The 13,288-nt window shown below is 48.0% G+C and overlaps 1 long non-coding RNA gene across 1 annotated transcript; it reads right to left on the reverse strand.

Annotated features, from left to right (window-relative positions):
• Positions 1–367: 367 nt before the first annotated feature.
• LOC129052912 (uncharacterized) lies at positions 368–12,389 on the reverse strand. The gene is made up of 3 exons (XR_008518049.1): positions 12,112–12,389; positions 11,915–12,016; positions 368–592 (listed from the first exon to the last, which is right to left on the reverse strand). It is a non-coding gene; the product is annotated as an uncharacterized LOC129052912 (long non-coding RNA).
• Between the last annotated feature and the right edge of the window lie 899 nt (positions 12,390–13,288).

Here is a 13,288-nt window from a genome sequence, read left to right on the forward strand (position 1 = left end):
GTCTCGAACTCCTGGCCTCAGGCGATCCACCTGCTTCGGCTTCCCAAAGTGCTGGGATTACAGGCCTGAGCCACCACGCTGCCCGGCCAAGACTTTCTTGCTTTATCCATCTCTTTCTATGTTCACACACGTTCTTCCTTATTTGTCTAACATTTCTCCAGGTTACTAACTTGCTTATCAATGACAAGGTAAAATACAAATCTCCCTGGGAAGACTTTCACATGGACCCATAGCTCAGTTAGAATCAGATTCCCGTCACATCTACCGAGCACCTACTGTGTGCCAGGGACTGTGCAAGGCAGTTACCACTGATGTGGCATGTTAGTTACCTATTGTTGCGTAACAAATTACCCCGAAACTTAGAGGCTTAAAACAACAAACATTTATTATCTTCCAGTTTCTGGGGGTCTGGAATGCAGGTGTGGCCTAGTTGGGTCCTCTGGCTCAGGGTCTCTTGCAAGGCCGTAATCATGACATGGGAGAAGATCCACTTCCCAGCTCACTCATGCAGTTGCTGTCAGCAGGCCTCAGGGCCTCATTGGCTGCTGGCTGGAGACATCAGTTCCTTGCTCTGTTAGTCCGTTTTGTGTTGCTATAAAGGAATATCTGAGGCTGGGTAATTTATAAAGAAAAGAGGTTTATTTTGGCTCACAGTTCTGCAGGCTGTACAGGAAGTATGGCTCCAGCATCTGCTCCTGGTGAGGGTCTCAGGAAGCTTCCAATCATGGTGGAAGGCAAAAGGGGAGCAGATGCACTCACATGGTGGGAGTGGGAGCAAGGGAGAGAGGAGGGGGGGCCCAGCTCTTTTAAACAACCAGTTCTCTCATGAACTAACAGAGTGACAACTCACTTATTATGGGGAGGGTACCAAGCCTTTCAGGAAGTATCTATTCCTATGAACCAAACACCTTGCATCAGGCCAACCTGCAGCTCTGGGGATCACATTTCAACATGAGATTTGGAGGGGACACACATCTAAATCATATCACTTGCCAGGTGGGCCTTCCCATAGGGCAGCTCACAAGATGGTGGCTGGCTTCCTTCAGAGCCACTGAGTGACACAGCAAGATAGAGTGGACAAGATACAAACCAAAACCTCTTATAGCCTAATTTCAGAAGTAACATCCCATCATTTCTGCCTTACTCTATTTCTTTTCAGCAAAATTGAGTCAATAAGTCCAGCCCACATTCCAGAGGAGGGGATTACAAAAGGGCATGAATACCAGGAGGCAGAGATCATCGGGGCCATTGTAGAGGCTGCGTACCACATAGGGATTCTCATTTTATTCTCCCAACAGCTTTGTAAAGAACTTTTATCTTTATTTCAAAGGGGGAAAAGCTGGTTCAGAGAGGGTAAGTGTGGTGGTTACATTTTACATGTCAATTTGGCTAAGCTATGGAGTCCAGTTGTTTGATTGAACACTACTCCAGATGTTGCTGTGAGGGTATCTTATAGATGTGATTAACATCTACAGTCAGTTGATTTTAAGTAAAGGAGATTACCCTCCATAATCTGCGTGGGCCTCATCCAATCAGTTGAAGGCTTTAAGAGCAAAACTGAGGTTTCCCAGAGAAGAAAGAATTCTGCCTTGAGACCGTAACATAGAAATCCTGAGTTTCCAGCCTGCTGTCCTGTCCTGTGAATTTCAGGCTCAAAACTGCAACATCAACTCTTGCCTGAGTTTCTAGCCTACCAGCTTGCCCTACAAATTTCAAACTTGGGCCAGGCATGGTCCCAGCACTTTGGGAGGCCAAGGCAGGCGGATCACTTGAGCTCAGGAATTCGAGACCGGACTGGTCAATATGGTGAAACCCCATCTCTACTGAAAATACAAAAAAAAAAAAGTACCCGGGTGTGGTGGGTGGCATGTGCCTATAGTCCCAGCTACTCGGGAGGCTGAAGCAGGAGGATTGCTTGAGCCTGGGAAGCGGAGGTTGCAGTGAGCCAAGATCATGCCACTGCACTCTAGCCTGGGCAACAGAATGAGACCTTGCCTCAAAAAAAAAAAAAAATTCCAAACTTGTCAGCCCTCACAGTTGCATGTACCAATTCCTTTAAATATCTATATCTATCTATCCATCTATCTATCTATCTATCCATCCACTGAAGGGGTTCAACACAACTATCCCAAGATATAATGCCTTGGCATATAGAATATTTTAGGTTGAAGGAATTTGAGAAATGGCAGTCGCAGGAAAGACTCTCTCACCTCCCCTTTCTCCTCTGAAACAAATCATAAGATCCTCATGTGAGAGGTGGCCTCTCTAGACCTGGAAGAAAAGATCATCCTTATGTCTGAAGACAGAGGGACACCAACAGGAATCTGAACTAACAGGCCTTGCTAAGTCTCCCTCAGTTTACTCCACTTAGCGCATACCCCTTGGTCCTTTCTATCACATTTTTTTCACCACTCTCCACTCTTCCTCAAACCTAGTATTAAAATGCTCAAGCTTAACTTCATTTCCTCTGAAGGCTCCTGTGTCAGGTGAAGCTTCCGTTAAATAAGTTTGTATGCTTTTCTCTTGTTAATCTGTCTTTTTTTAGTCTAACTGACAGGGCCGCAGCCAGAGAAACTAGGAGGATGTAGAGGAAAAGATGTTTTTCTTCCCCTACAATAAACACACACACACTCACACACACACACATATCCTACTAGTTCTGCTTCTCTGTAGAACTCTGACTGATACAGAAAGTGTTTTTCCCAAGTCATATAGTTGGTAAGTGGCGAAACAGGGAGGTGGAGAAAGAAGTTGAGAGCATAAAGCAGTCATTCAATCAACAAAGATTTATGAGTGATGTGGCAGATTGTGTTTTCCAAAGATGGTCACCACAACATATCCCAATCCACATGCTCTTCTAAGAATGTGACACTGAGAACTTTCCCATCAAGAGATGGGGTTTGTGCTTCCTCCCCTTGAATCTGGGTGGGTGTGTGACTACAGCAGAAGTGACACTATTTGATTTCCAAGCCTAGGTCTTAAAAGGTGACACCACTTTTGCCTACCCCACTTGAGATCTTCACACTTGGAAGTCAGCAGCCATGCTGCAAGGCAGCCAAACTAGCCCACATGGAGAGAGCACCTGGAAAGGCCATATGTAGGTTTCTAGCTGACAGTCCAGCTGCAGCCCAGCTGACAGCCAGCATCAACCCCCAGACAGGTGAGCGCACAAGCCTTCAGACGATTCCAGCACCAGACATTCTGGAGTGGAAACAAGCTGCCCCCGCTACGCCTTGTCCAAATTCATGACACATGGAAACCCTGAAGGATTTTAAAAAAATTGCTAATGCTCCAGGCTAGTAAGTTTTCAGGGTGATTTGTTACCAACATCAGGCCTGGTTGGAGGCTCAAGGGATACACTGGTGAGTAAGATGGACATCGTCTAATGATGTTTTATATTAGTCAGCTAGGACTGTAACAAAATATGTAGACTGGGTGGCTTAAACAGCAGAAACTTACTTCCCACTGTTCTGGAGGCTGGGAAGTCCAAGATCAAGGTGCCAGCAGATTTGGTGTCTGGTGAGGGCTGGCTTTCTGATTCATGGATAGTGCCTTCCAGCTGTGTCTTCACGTGGCAGAAAGGGCAAGGAATCTCTCTGGGGCCTCTTTGATAAGGGCACTCATCCAATTCATGAGAGCTCATGACCTAATCACCTCCCAAAGGCCCTACCTGCTAACACCATCATATTGATAGGCTTTCAACATACCAATGTTGGAGGAATACAACCATTCAGTTCATGGCAAGTTTACATTCCAAAGAGGGGAGACCATTCATAATCACATAACCAAACAAGGGGAAAATAAAACAGGGTGATGTGTTTCAGAGGTACTGTATGAGCTTGGTTGGTCAGGGAAGGCCTCTCTGAGGTGGTGCTATTTGAGTTAAGATGTGAATGATGGGAAGAGGCAGAGGAGCAAAGAGCAGGGGAAAGGGAATCTCAGCAGAAGGTACAGCAAGCTCAAGGCTCTGCCCAAGGACAGAATTGGACAGGAGTCTCTGAAGGATGGCAGCAGCTGGAAGATAGCAAATGCTTCCAAGGGGTCTGGTGGAGGTGGCCCCACGGCCTGAGGCAGGGATAGGAAACTTCATTGTATTTCTTTTGTTTTTTTGTGACAGGGTCTTTCTCTGTCACCCAGGCTGGAGTGCAGTGGAGCAATCACGGCTCACTGCAGCCTCAGCCTCCTAGGCTCAAGTGTTCCTCCCACCTCAGCCTCTCGAGTAGCTGGGACTACAGGTGTGCATCACCACACCCAACTATTTTTTAAATTTTTTGTGGAAACAAGGCCCAGGTTAGTCTTGAACTTCTGGGCTGAAGTGATCCTCCTGCCTCGCCCTTTTTTTTTTCTTCTTCTTCTTCTTTTGAGACAAGGTTTTGCTCTGTCGCCCAGGCTGGAGCACAGTGACACCATCAGGGCTCACTGAAGTTTCATCCTCCTGGGCTCAGGCAATCCTCCCACCTCAGCCTCTCAAGTAGTCGGTACTACAGGTTTGTGCCACCTGTAGTTCATGCCCGGCGAATTTTTTTTTTTTTTTTTGTAGAGACAGAGTTTCATCATGTTGACCAGACTGGTCTTGAACTCCTGGGTTCAAACTATCCTCCTGCTTCAATCTCCCAAATTGCTGGGATTACAGGCATGAGCCACCTCGCCCGGCCCAGGAAACTTCATTTGTTGATAATGAAGTGCCAGGACCTTTTGCTTGCCCCATCATAGCTAACCTGTCGAGGGTCGGTAGAGAGTGGGGGACATGGGTCAAATCCAGTGCTCCAGGCAAGTGGGCCCTGGGAGGGGTCAGCACAAGCTGCCTCAGAGTTGGTCCAGCCCTACCCAAAGCCTGCCTTGGGCCCAGCTGGCCTCCACTCCTGGCCAGGAAAAGGGAGGGAGGAAAGAAGGGGAGGTGGGCCTCCCACGCATATCAATGGGCCTTTTCTCCTTTCAATAAGCTCAGCAGAGTCCCGGCCTTTGTCTGGGCCCCTACTCCCAGGGCAGATCTCATAAAGGGCCTCAAACTGCTGGCAGGGGCTAAGGACAGAGTAGTCTGAGTTGTCCTCACAATGGCAGGGTGAGGAGGTTAAAGCCCGGCGTCAGCTGCCCAGAATCTCATCCCTGGGGCTTTTCCTGCTTTTGTTATTCCTGGTCATAGGCCTGATATGTGATTTGATTTGGGCTTCTTTGCAGTTAATTGAAGAAGAAACTCAGGTGGAGGATGGCTAGGCTGGATTTGGCCAAGGTTACAATGTAGTAGTGAGCCCGGAGTGGTGTGGGAGAAGTAGGGCCAAAACAAGGGAAGTGTGCAGTCTCTGGGCTTTCAGACTCCCAGAATTATGGGCTCCATGGAGCTCCTCAATGTGTATTTTAGATCCCTACTATTTGGGGCAAGAGACAAACTGCTCATCTTGTAGACAACTCTTGCATGGCAGGTCTGATAGGGTTTTGAGGGAATGATCTTGCCGTGCAATGACACTGCTGGGGGACTGAGGAGACTTCACTCCTAGACTCTCCAGGAATTGTGCATTAATGCTCCAAAACTGCGTATCCCCCAAAACAGGAGGAGGGTAGATAAATTGCAGTGTAATCACACAGTGGAATACTACACAGCAATAAAAACAACAAACCACTGAAACCTCTGTAACAGAAATGAATCTTATGGACATCAGGTTGAGTGAAAGAAGCCAGACACAAAAGAGTAACTATTGGATTCCATTTGTATAAAGTTCAAGAACAGGTGATGCCGATCAACTATGCTGAAGGTCAGAATGCGGCTGCTTATGGGGGCATGACTAGGAGGGGGCACAGGGGAGCCTTCTGGGGTAGGTGCTCAAGTTATTCTGTATCTCCATCTGGTTGATGGTTACACACATCTATACATATGCACAAATTCATCTAGCTGTACATTTCAGATCTGTGTGCTCCACATCCAGCATGGTGACATGCCCTTATAGTCTCAGCTACTTGGGAGGCTGAGCTGGGAGGATCATGTGAGCCCAGGGGTTGTTAGTCCAACCTGGGCAAACCCCCGTTTTAAAAGAGAGAGAGAGAGAGAATGAAAAGAAAAAATGACCCATCCAGGGAGAACTCTGTTTATGTAGGGGCTGTTCAGGGAGCCAGATTCCAGCTGTACTAATTGAGGAGTTCAAGCCGCATTCTCAAAATGAGTCTTTTGCTGACACCTGTCCCTCAATTCCTTTGTCCTGCACAGAGCGTTCAGGCAGGAACTGCCGTTGACCACAAAAGCCAGAAAGCCTTCGGACCAATTACTATCTTAGTCCACACAGGCTGTTATAACAAAGTATCATAGACTATGTGGCTGATAAACCACAGAAATGTATTTCTCACAGTTCTGGAGGCTGGGATGTCTAAGATCACAGTGCCCACAGGGTTGGGATCTGGGGAGGTCCTGCTTCCAACTGCAGACAGCTGACTTCTCCTTGTGCCCTCACATGGCAGAAAGAGGGAGAGAGAGCCCTCTGGGGTCCCTTTTATAAGGGCACTGATCCCATTCATGAGGGCTCCATCCTCTTGACCTAATGATTTTCCAAAGGCTCCACTTTCTAATACCATCACACTGGGGGTTAGGATTTCAACATGAATTTTTGGAGGACACAGGCATCCTGTCCCACCCTCTGGATGGCACCTAAACTCACATGAGTGGGGGCCAGTGGCCTTTGCTCTCTGCACACTCTATGGAATCAGTTTTGCTAGGTATTTTGTCCACCACTTCCTTCTTGCAGCAAAAAGCTGGCTATGGCTACACGACCATAGCCTTCCCCATGGAGGAAGGCATTTTGCCTATTTGGGCTCTTGATCATATTTGCTCTTCTGGTTGAATCTCTCAGCTTTCTCTGGCCTGTCCATCTGTCTCTCTGCTCCTCCCTTCTCCCACTTGAATTACCTCCCCAGTATGTAATCCACCCACCACAACCACACACAGACCTACAAGCAAACACACAAACGCTTTTCCAAAGGGGACTCCAGGCAGACCTATTACCGAGCAGCTTGGGGAGGTCTCAGTGCTTCTTTGTATCTTGAAGCCAACAGGAATGAAAGACTAGAAATGAAGGCAGGGGTGAATGAGTGACTCAGTAAGTGTCCCTCACACTGGCCCTGTAAGCTAAGGCAGAACTAGGAAGCAGGGAACTTTTTCTGAACTGGCTTTACATTTGCAAGGGCAACAGATATCAGCGCTTAGGCATCCTCGGGGAGTATGGTGGAGACTGACGGTCCTCCTCAAATATCTCCTCTAAGTTGACCATCCCGTAGCCATCTCACCACTGTGATCCCACCAGTGTGGGATTCAGTGCAAATCTGTAAGTATTTATTGTGGGGCAATAACTAAGAAACACAGACTATAGTTCCTACTGCTGGAGCACCTCAACATTTATTAAATGGAAGAAATGGATAGATGACTTCCAATTAGCCATGGAATATTGAGCACACTCCCAGACCTCCGATGTTTCTCCCAAAGCCCCCACTAAAACAACAGTTATGGGATATTTAAAAAATCTAAATCCATAAGGACAAAGGAGAGAGAGAGAGAGAGAAGAAAATGCAGCCGTTGAAAGATGGCATTAACATTTTTGAAGCCAGAAAGCAAATGGACAAAAGGTAACTGACTTAGCAGACTGACAACCAGAGAATATTGGAAGCTAAGTGCCTGTGGGAGTAGAAGCTGTAAGAAGCAAGTCAATTCAGGCAGCACAACCCCAAAAAGGCTGAGGGATCAGAGGCACCAGGTACCGCAGAAGGTGCACGTGAGCTGAAGACAAGATGGTTGGCATGTCTAAGAGGCAGTTAGATTCTGCCACCTCTCCCAGGTAAGTCACTGTACCCCTGTCCCCTGACCTCATCAGAGCGTGGGGTTCACTTTCTGGAGAAATCTGACTTGAAAGACTCTAGACTCAAGACACCATACTCAGTTGACCATAAAGGTGCCATACAGGAAACAGGAGGTACCTACTGGAAACAGAATTAATGAATCATTATCATCATTTTAAGCCGCTAAGTTTTGGAGTAATTTGCTACATGGCAGAAGATTAATAAAGAAAGTAAACTATGGACATGGAAAGCCTGGGATTCAGGAAACTGGAGAGTACACATCTTGGAGAGAGGCAAGGAGAATTCTCACTTTGATGACGAGGGGAGATCCTAGGCAGCCCGCTGGACAGCAGCTCAGAGTGGATCCCAGGCAGACACAGCAGGAGCTGGAGCATGCAGGATTCCAGGCCGGGGACTCAAAGAAACATAACACAAAGAAGTGGAGGGGCTTCTTTGAATGTATCCAGAAGAGACATACATATACTCCTTTGGTGGTAAATTCAGAATAGATAGCTAAACAAAAAGGGGGCAAGGCTGGGCATGGTGGTTCAAGCCTGTAATCCCAACATTTTGGGAGGCCAAGGTGGGCAGATCATTTGAGGCCAGGAGTTTGAGACCAGCCTGGCCAACATGACAAAACCCCATCTCTACAAAAAATACAAAATAAATTAGCCGGATGTGGTGGCACATGCCTCTAATTCCAGCTACTCAGGAGGCTGAGGCACGAGAATCTCTTGAACCCAGGAGGCCAAGGTTGCAGTGCGCCACTGCACTCCATCCTGGGCGACAGAGCCAGACTTTGTCTCAAAAAAAAAGGTGGGGGAGGGCAAGAAATAAATTATTAACTCTAATGTATATAGTAGATGACATGTATTTAAAGCAGACTACATGAAATGGCAGTGAATACATTTACAGACTTAGGAACACTGAATATTGTTGTAACAAAAAATTGTGATACAATTTTATTAGGATAACGTGAGCAAGAGACAGTGTAGGTGTGCAGGTGGTGGAGGGGCTAAATTTGATTTTCAAGTAAAAAACAAAAAACAACAGCAGATTAGTTTTGTAAGGCTGCCACAACAAAGTACCACAAACTGAGTGGCTTAAACAACAGAAATGTATTTTCTCACAGTTCTGGAGGTTAAAAGTCCAAGATCAAGGTGTCAGCAGAGGCATGCTTCCTCTGAAGGTGCTAAGGAGGAATTTGTTCCAGGCCTGTCTCCTAGCTTCTGGTAGTTTCTAGGTTGGGGCAACATATCTCCAATCTCAGCTCACTGCAACCTCCATAACCCAGGCTCAAATGATCCTCCTGCCTCAGCCTCCCACCCAAGTAGCTGGGACTACAGATGTGCGCCATCACACCTGGATGATTTTTGTATTTTTTTGTAGAGAGAGGGTTTTGCCATGTTACCCAGGCTGGTTTTGAACTCCCAAGCTCAAGCAATCCACCCACCTTGGCCTCACAAAGTGCTGGGGTTACAAGTGTGAGCTACCACACCCGGCCCAAGATAGTCTTGTTCTGCGCCCTAGTCCCTCAGAATCTCTCTCTGCAGCAGCAGATGATGAGTTTTCACCCAGTGGTTCACTATAATCAATGTGTTAGCTCCTGAAAAAGAAATGAGTTAGCTGCTTCCCAAAGCCATTTTGCTGGACTACATTTCTCAGCCTTCCTTGCAATTAGGTGTGGCCACGTGATCTTGTTCTGGCTAGTGGCATGTGAATAGAAAAGATGGATGGAACTTCCGGGTCTTGCCCATAGAGCCTCCCATGTGCTCTCCCCCTTTCCACACCTTGATACAGATGAGTCCAGCAAGCTACAAGATGGAAGGAACCTGAGACCCTGAGTCACCCCCGGAGAGAAGAGCCTCCTGTCCTTTGGGAACACCCACTCTGGATTTTATGTCAGTGATAAATAATCTTTTGCTGTGGTAAGCCACCGAGTCTTGGAGGTTTATCTGTTATAGCAGCCAGCGTTTCCCTAACTACTATACCCCCAGGAAAAACACTTCCTTCTGAATGGGTCCTTGTCCTGTACTTTGGCAGTGCAGTTGGGGGGATGGTCTCATCAGTTGCTAGCTAAGATCTCTAACAACAAGGTGAAGGCAGTGATGCTCCACCTGTGCTAACTTGATAGGTGTCTGCATCTGGGCGGGACCTTCCTGCTCTTTCACAGTCCTGTAGCCTGTGTGCCCTGTAGCTGCATCCTGACAGCCTGGCACTTGCTCCCCTTGTTCCCCTTGGTTGCTGAAATGGAAAGTCTCTAACTGATGCCCATCAGAGAATGAAATCCCTCTAAGGGAGAAAAGACCCTCAGAACAACCTGTCTAAGGAGCTGAAGGCTTCCAGCCTTTCCATGGATGGCACACAGGTCACATGGGGCTTCCTTCAACATCCTTGGGTTTGACCAGTGAGGCTTACCATGATAGACAGGGAGCACCTTAGCATCAAAGATCTCATGTGACTCATTCTAATATGAGCAGCAAGGAGAAAGTCAAGGAAATTGGAATCACGATTTGAGTGAGGTCCAAGGTGGGTATTTCCTGGCAGAGGGATGAGGAGCACGGCCAAAATTCCCGGCCAAAATTCCCTGCCAAAATTCCCCAGCTCTGAGAGCCATGGATGAAGGGCACAGAAATTTTTTGCCTCATTAACCAAACTAGAAGGAGGCTCAGGCTTGGGAGGGCACACTTTGGGATGCACAAAGCTTAAGGGATCGGGGGACACCCACATAGATGCTTCCAGCAGCTAGATGGGAATGGGGACCTGGGAGGTCCAAACCGAGGTGCAAGCTTGTGTCTGGAGAGAGGTGATGATGGAAGCCACAGTGCGGGAGGGGGTTGCTGAGAGAACCAGAAAGAATGCTACAGAGAAGCTTAAGGAGTGAACATAGTGGGGAGCTTGAGTCACCAGGAAAGCTAGACAAGCTGACAAATGAAGAGCTGGAGGACAGGGAGGAAGAGAAGCAGGAGAGAGGGGTGACATGGCAGCCATATTGGGGGAGAGTGAGGAAGAAAGTAGTGGTCAGCCACGTGGGGCACTGAGAGGACAAGGAGCATGGGGCATGAAAAGGCCATCAGATCTGGTGACACGAGCTCCTTGGTGGCCTGCAAGAACAAAAGTTAACGCAGAAGGACACTCACTAGTTGGCAAGAGGAAGCCAGGTGGAGATTCAAAATTTATGGCAGAGAGTCTGAAAAAAGGATAAACTGCCCCTTAGGGACTGTGAGCTAATTGTACCACGTGGTGCACCTCGGGCAGGGATGGTCTAGCAGTGCAAAACAGAAACCCACTTGCACAAGCTTAAGTAAAAAGGGAGAATTTATGGGAAGAACATGAGGCGATATCAGAGATTCAAGGACAGGAAGTGCAGCCGGCCTCTGGGGACTGGCACCAGCAACTGGGGAGCCAGCAGGAACCTTGGCAGCTATGTACTTTCCTTCACTCCTCTCTCTTTCTGGTGCTTTGAAGTCTCTGCTTCCTGCCTTTCTCTGAGCTTGCTTCTTTTTTTTATTTCTGAGCCTTTTCTGCTACTCTATGCACATGGTAGAAAATGGCTGTCTCTGATGGCCCTCCCTGGTCTGTTCACTTGTGTCTTCCTTGTGCCCAGAGCTGTGCCTGGCACAGAGTGTCCTCTTAGTTCAAGCAGCCCACAAGGACTGCCTAGAAATGCAAAAATGCCCTATGGCCACATTCCTGGGACAGCATCTGATTGGTCCAGCTGGGTCAGGTGCCCATCCCTTATCCAATCGGCTGTGGCCATGGGGAAGGTCTTGTGCCCTCCAGCCCCTTCAGTGGAGGCCAGGGGGCAGGATCTTTGGAAAGGGGACCCAAGTAGGTTCATGAAGAAGAGAACTTGGTAGCTGTCATAACCTGATGTTCCAGACAACTGCAGGCTCCTGGTCCCTCCTGGCACATAAAGAGGTTTGTGAGGTCAGGTTCTGCTTTAATGAAACAAACAGCTCTCATGGAGACCGAGAGAGGTGAGGTATGTGCACACACAGATGCGCAGCATTTCCGAAGATGAAACTTTCCCCGTGCTTCCCTCTCTCCACCCCACCCCCGCCAGTACACGCCGCACCCTCAAACCCAGGGATACTACCTGAAGAGCTCCTTAAAGCCTCTCAAAACGTCCAGATATCCCCAGCCTCAAATCTCATCTTCTTGGAGATAGCCTGACTTCTTCATTTTCTTCAACTAAAGCCTGAAATGAGAAGACGACAAGAAGGGCTGGATTGGAGGGACTGCCGGGGAGGTGGGAGAAAGGCTTGCTCCCTGCTTGGAATGACCCTTACTTACCACGTGGCACTTAGATCAGGTTGGGTCCCAACAGGAAGCAGTTAAGATAGTTTGAGAAGCATTCATTTACAAAGGGGCCATCAACAAAGATGTGGGGGTAGGAGAACCACAGGGATAGTACAAGAAGCAGGAGCTGTTATCACCCCAGAGCCAAAGGGAATAGGGGAGGTCGTGGCTACCCCAAACTTAGAAGGGGACAGAGTTGAGTACAGGAGACCACCTTAAAAGAAACGGGGGCCTTCAGTGGAAGGATCAGTCAGCCCAAGTAGACTTCACAGGGAGGAACATAGGGACTAAATGCCTCCCCTCATTCTCCTCTGCCCTCTGATCTCTTGGTGGGGCTTCCCTATTGGCTGGAACTGGCCAACGGGAGCCAAAGGGTGGGGGGCCCTTTGAGATGAGTGCAATGAATGCATAAGGGTCAGCTTCCTGGGGCACAGGGCAGGGAGGAGGGGCTGGAGGGTCGGCCTGGAGGGGAAAATGGAAGATGTTATGAACATCTACTTCCATATTGGGTCGCACTCTACGGTGTGGACTCCTCTAGGTCAAGCTATTTGGCTCCTTGGTCTTTTTGTTCCCAGTACACAACCTAGCGTACGGCTCATGCTTCCAATCGTGTTTGCTGACACCCTGAATGAATTCCGTCGTGCCTCTTTGTTTGTCTCATTGGCAGTGTAGTGGCAGTTAATGACATTCGACAGAATGGAACAGAAACACTTCCTTTTTTCTTTTTTTTCTGAGACAGGGTCCGGCTGTATCTCCCAGGCTGGAGTGCAGTGGCACGAATCTCAGCTCACTACAACCTCCACCTCCTGGACTCAAGTGTTCCTCTAACCTCAGACTCTCGAGTAGCTGGGACGCACACTACCATAGCCAGCTAATTTTTTTTGGATTTTTTTTTAGTAGAGACAGGGTTTCGCCATGTTGCTCGGTCTGGTCTCAAACTCCTGGGCTCAAGAGATCTGCTTGCCTCAGCCTCCCAAAGTGCTGGGATTACAAGTGTGCGCCACTGCACTTGGTCTAGAAATACTTTCTAAGGTGAAAGTTTGGAGGGTGGAAGAAGAAAAAGAGAAAGGAACCAGAAATGCCCCAAAGATGAAGGCTGAATGATGCCGGAGCTGTTTCACTTTCTTCTCAGGAAGTGTAAATAATGAGCTGTACTTTCTTCTTAGTTCAC

Source organism: Pongo abelii, chromosome X (genome assembly GCF_028885655.2).
Source record: "Pongo abelii isolate AG06213 chromosome X, NHGRI_mPonAbe1-v2.0_pri, whole genome shotgun sequence".
NCBI lineage: Eukaryota > Metazoa > Chordata > Mammalia > Primates > Hominidae > Pongo > Pongo abelii.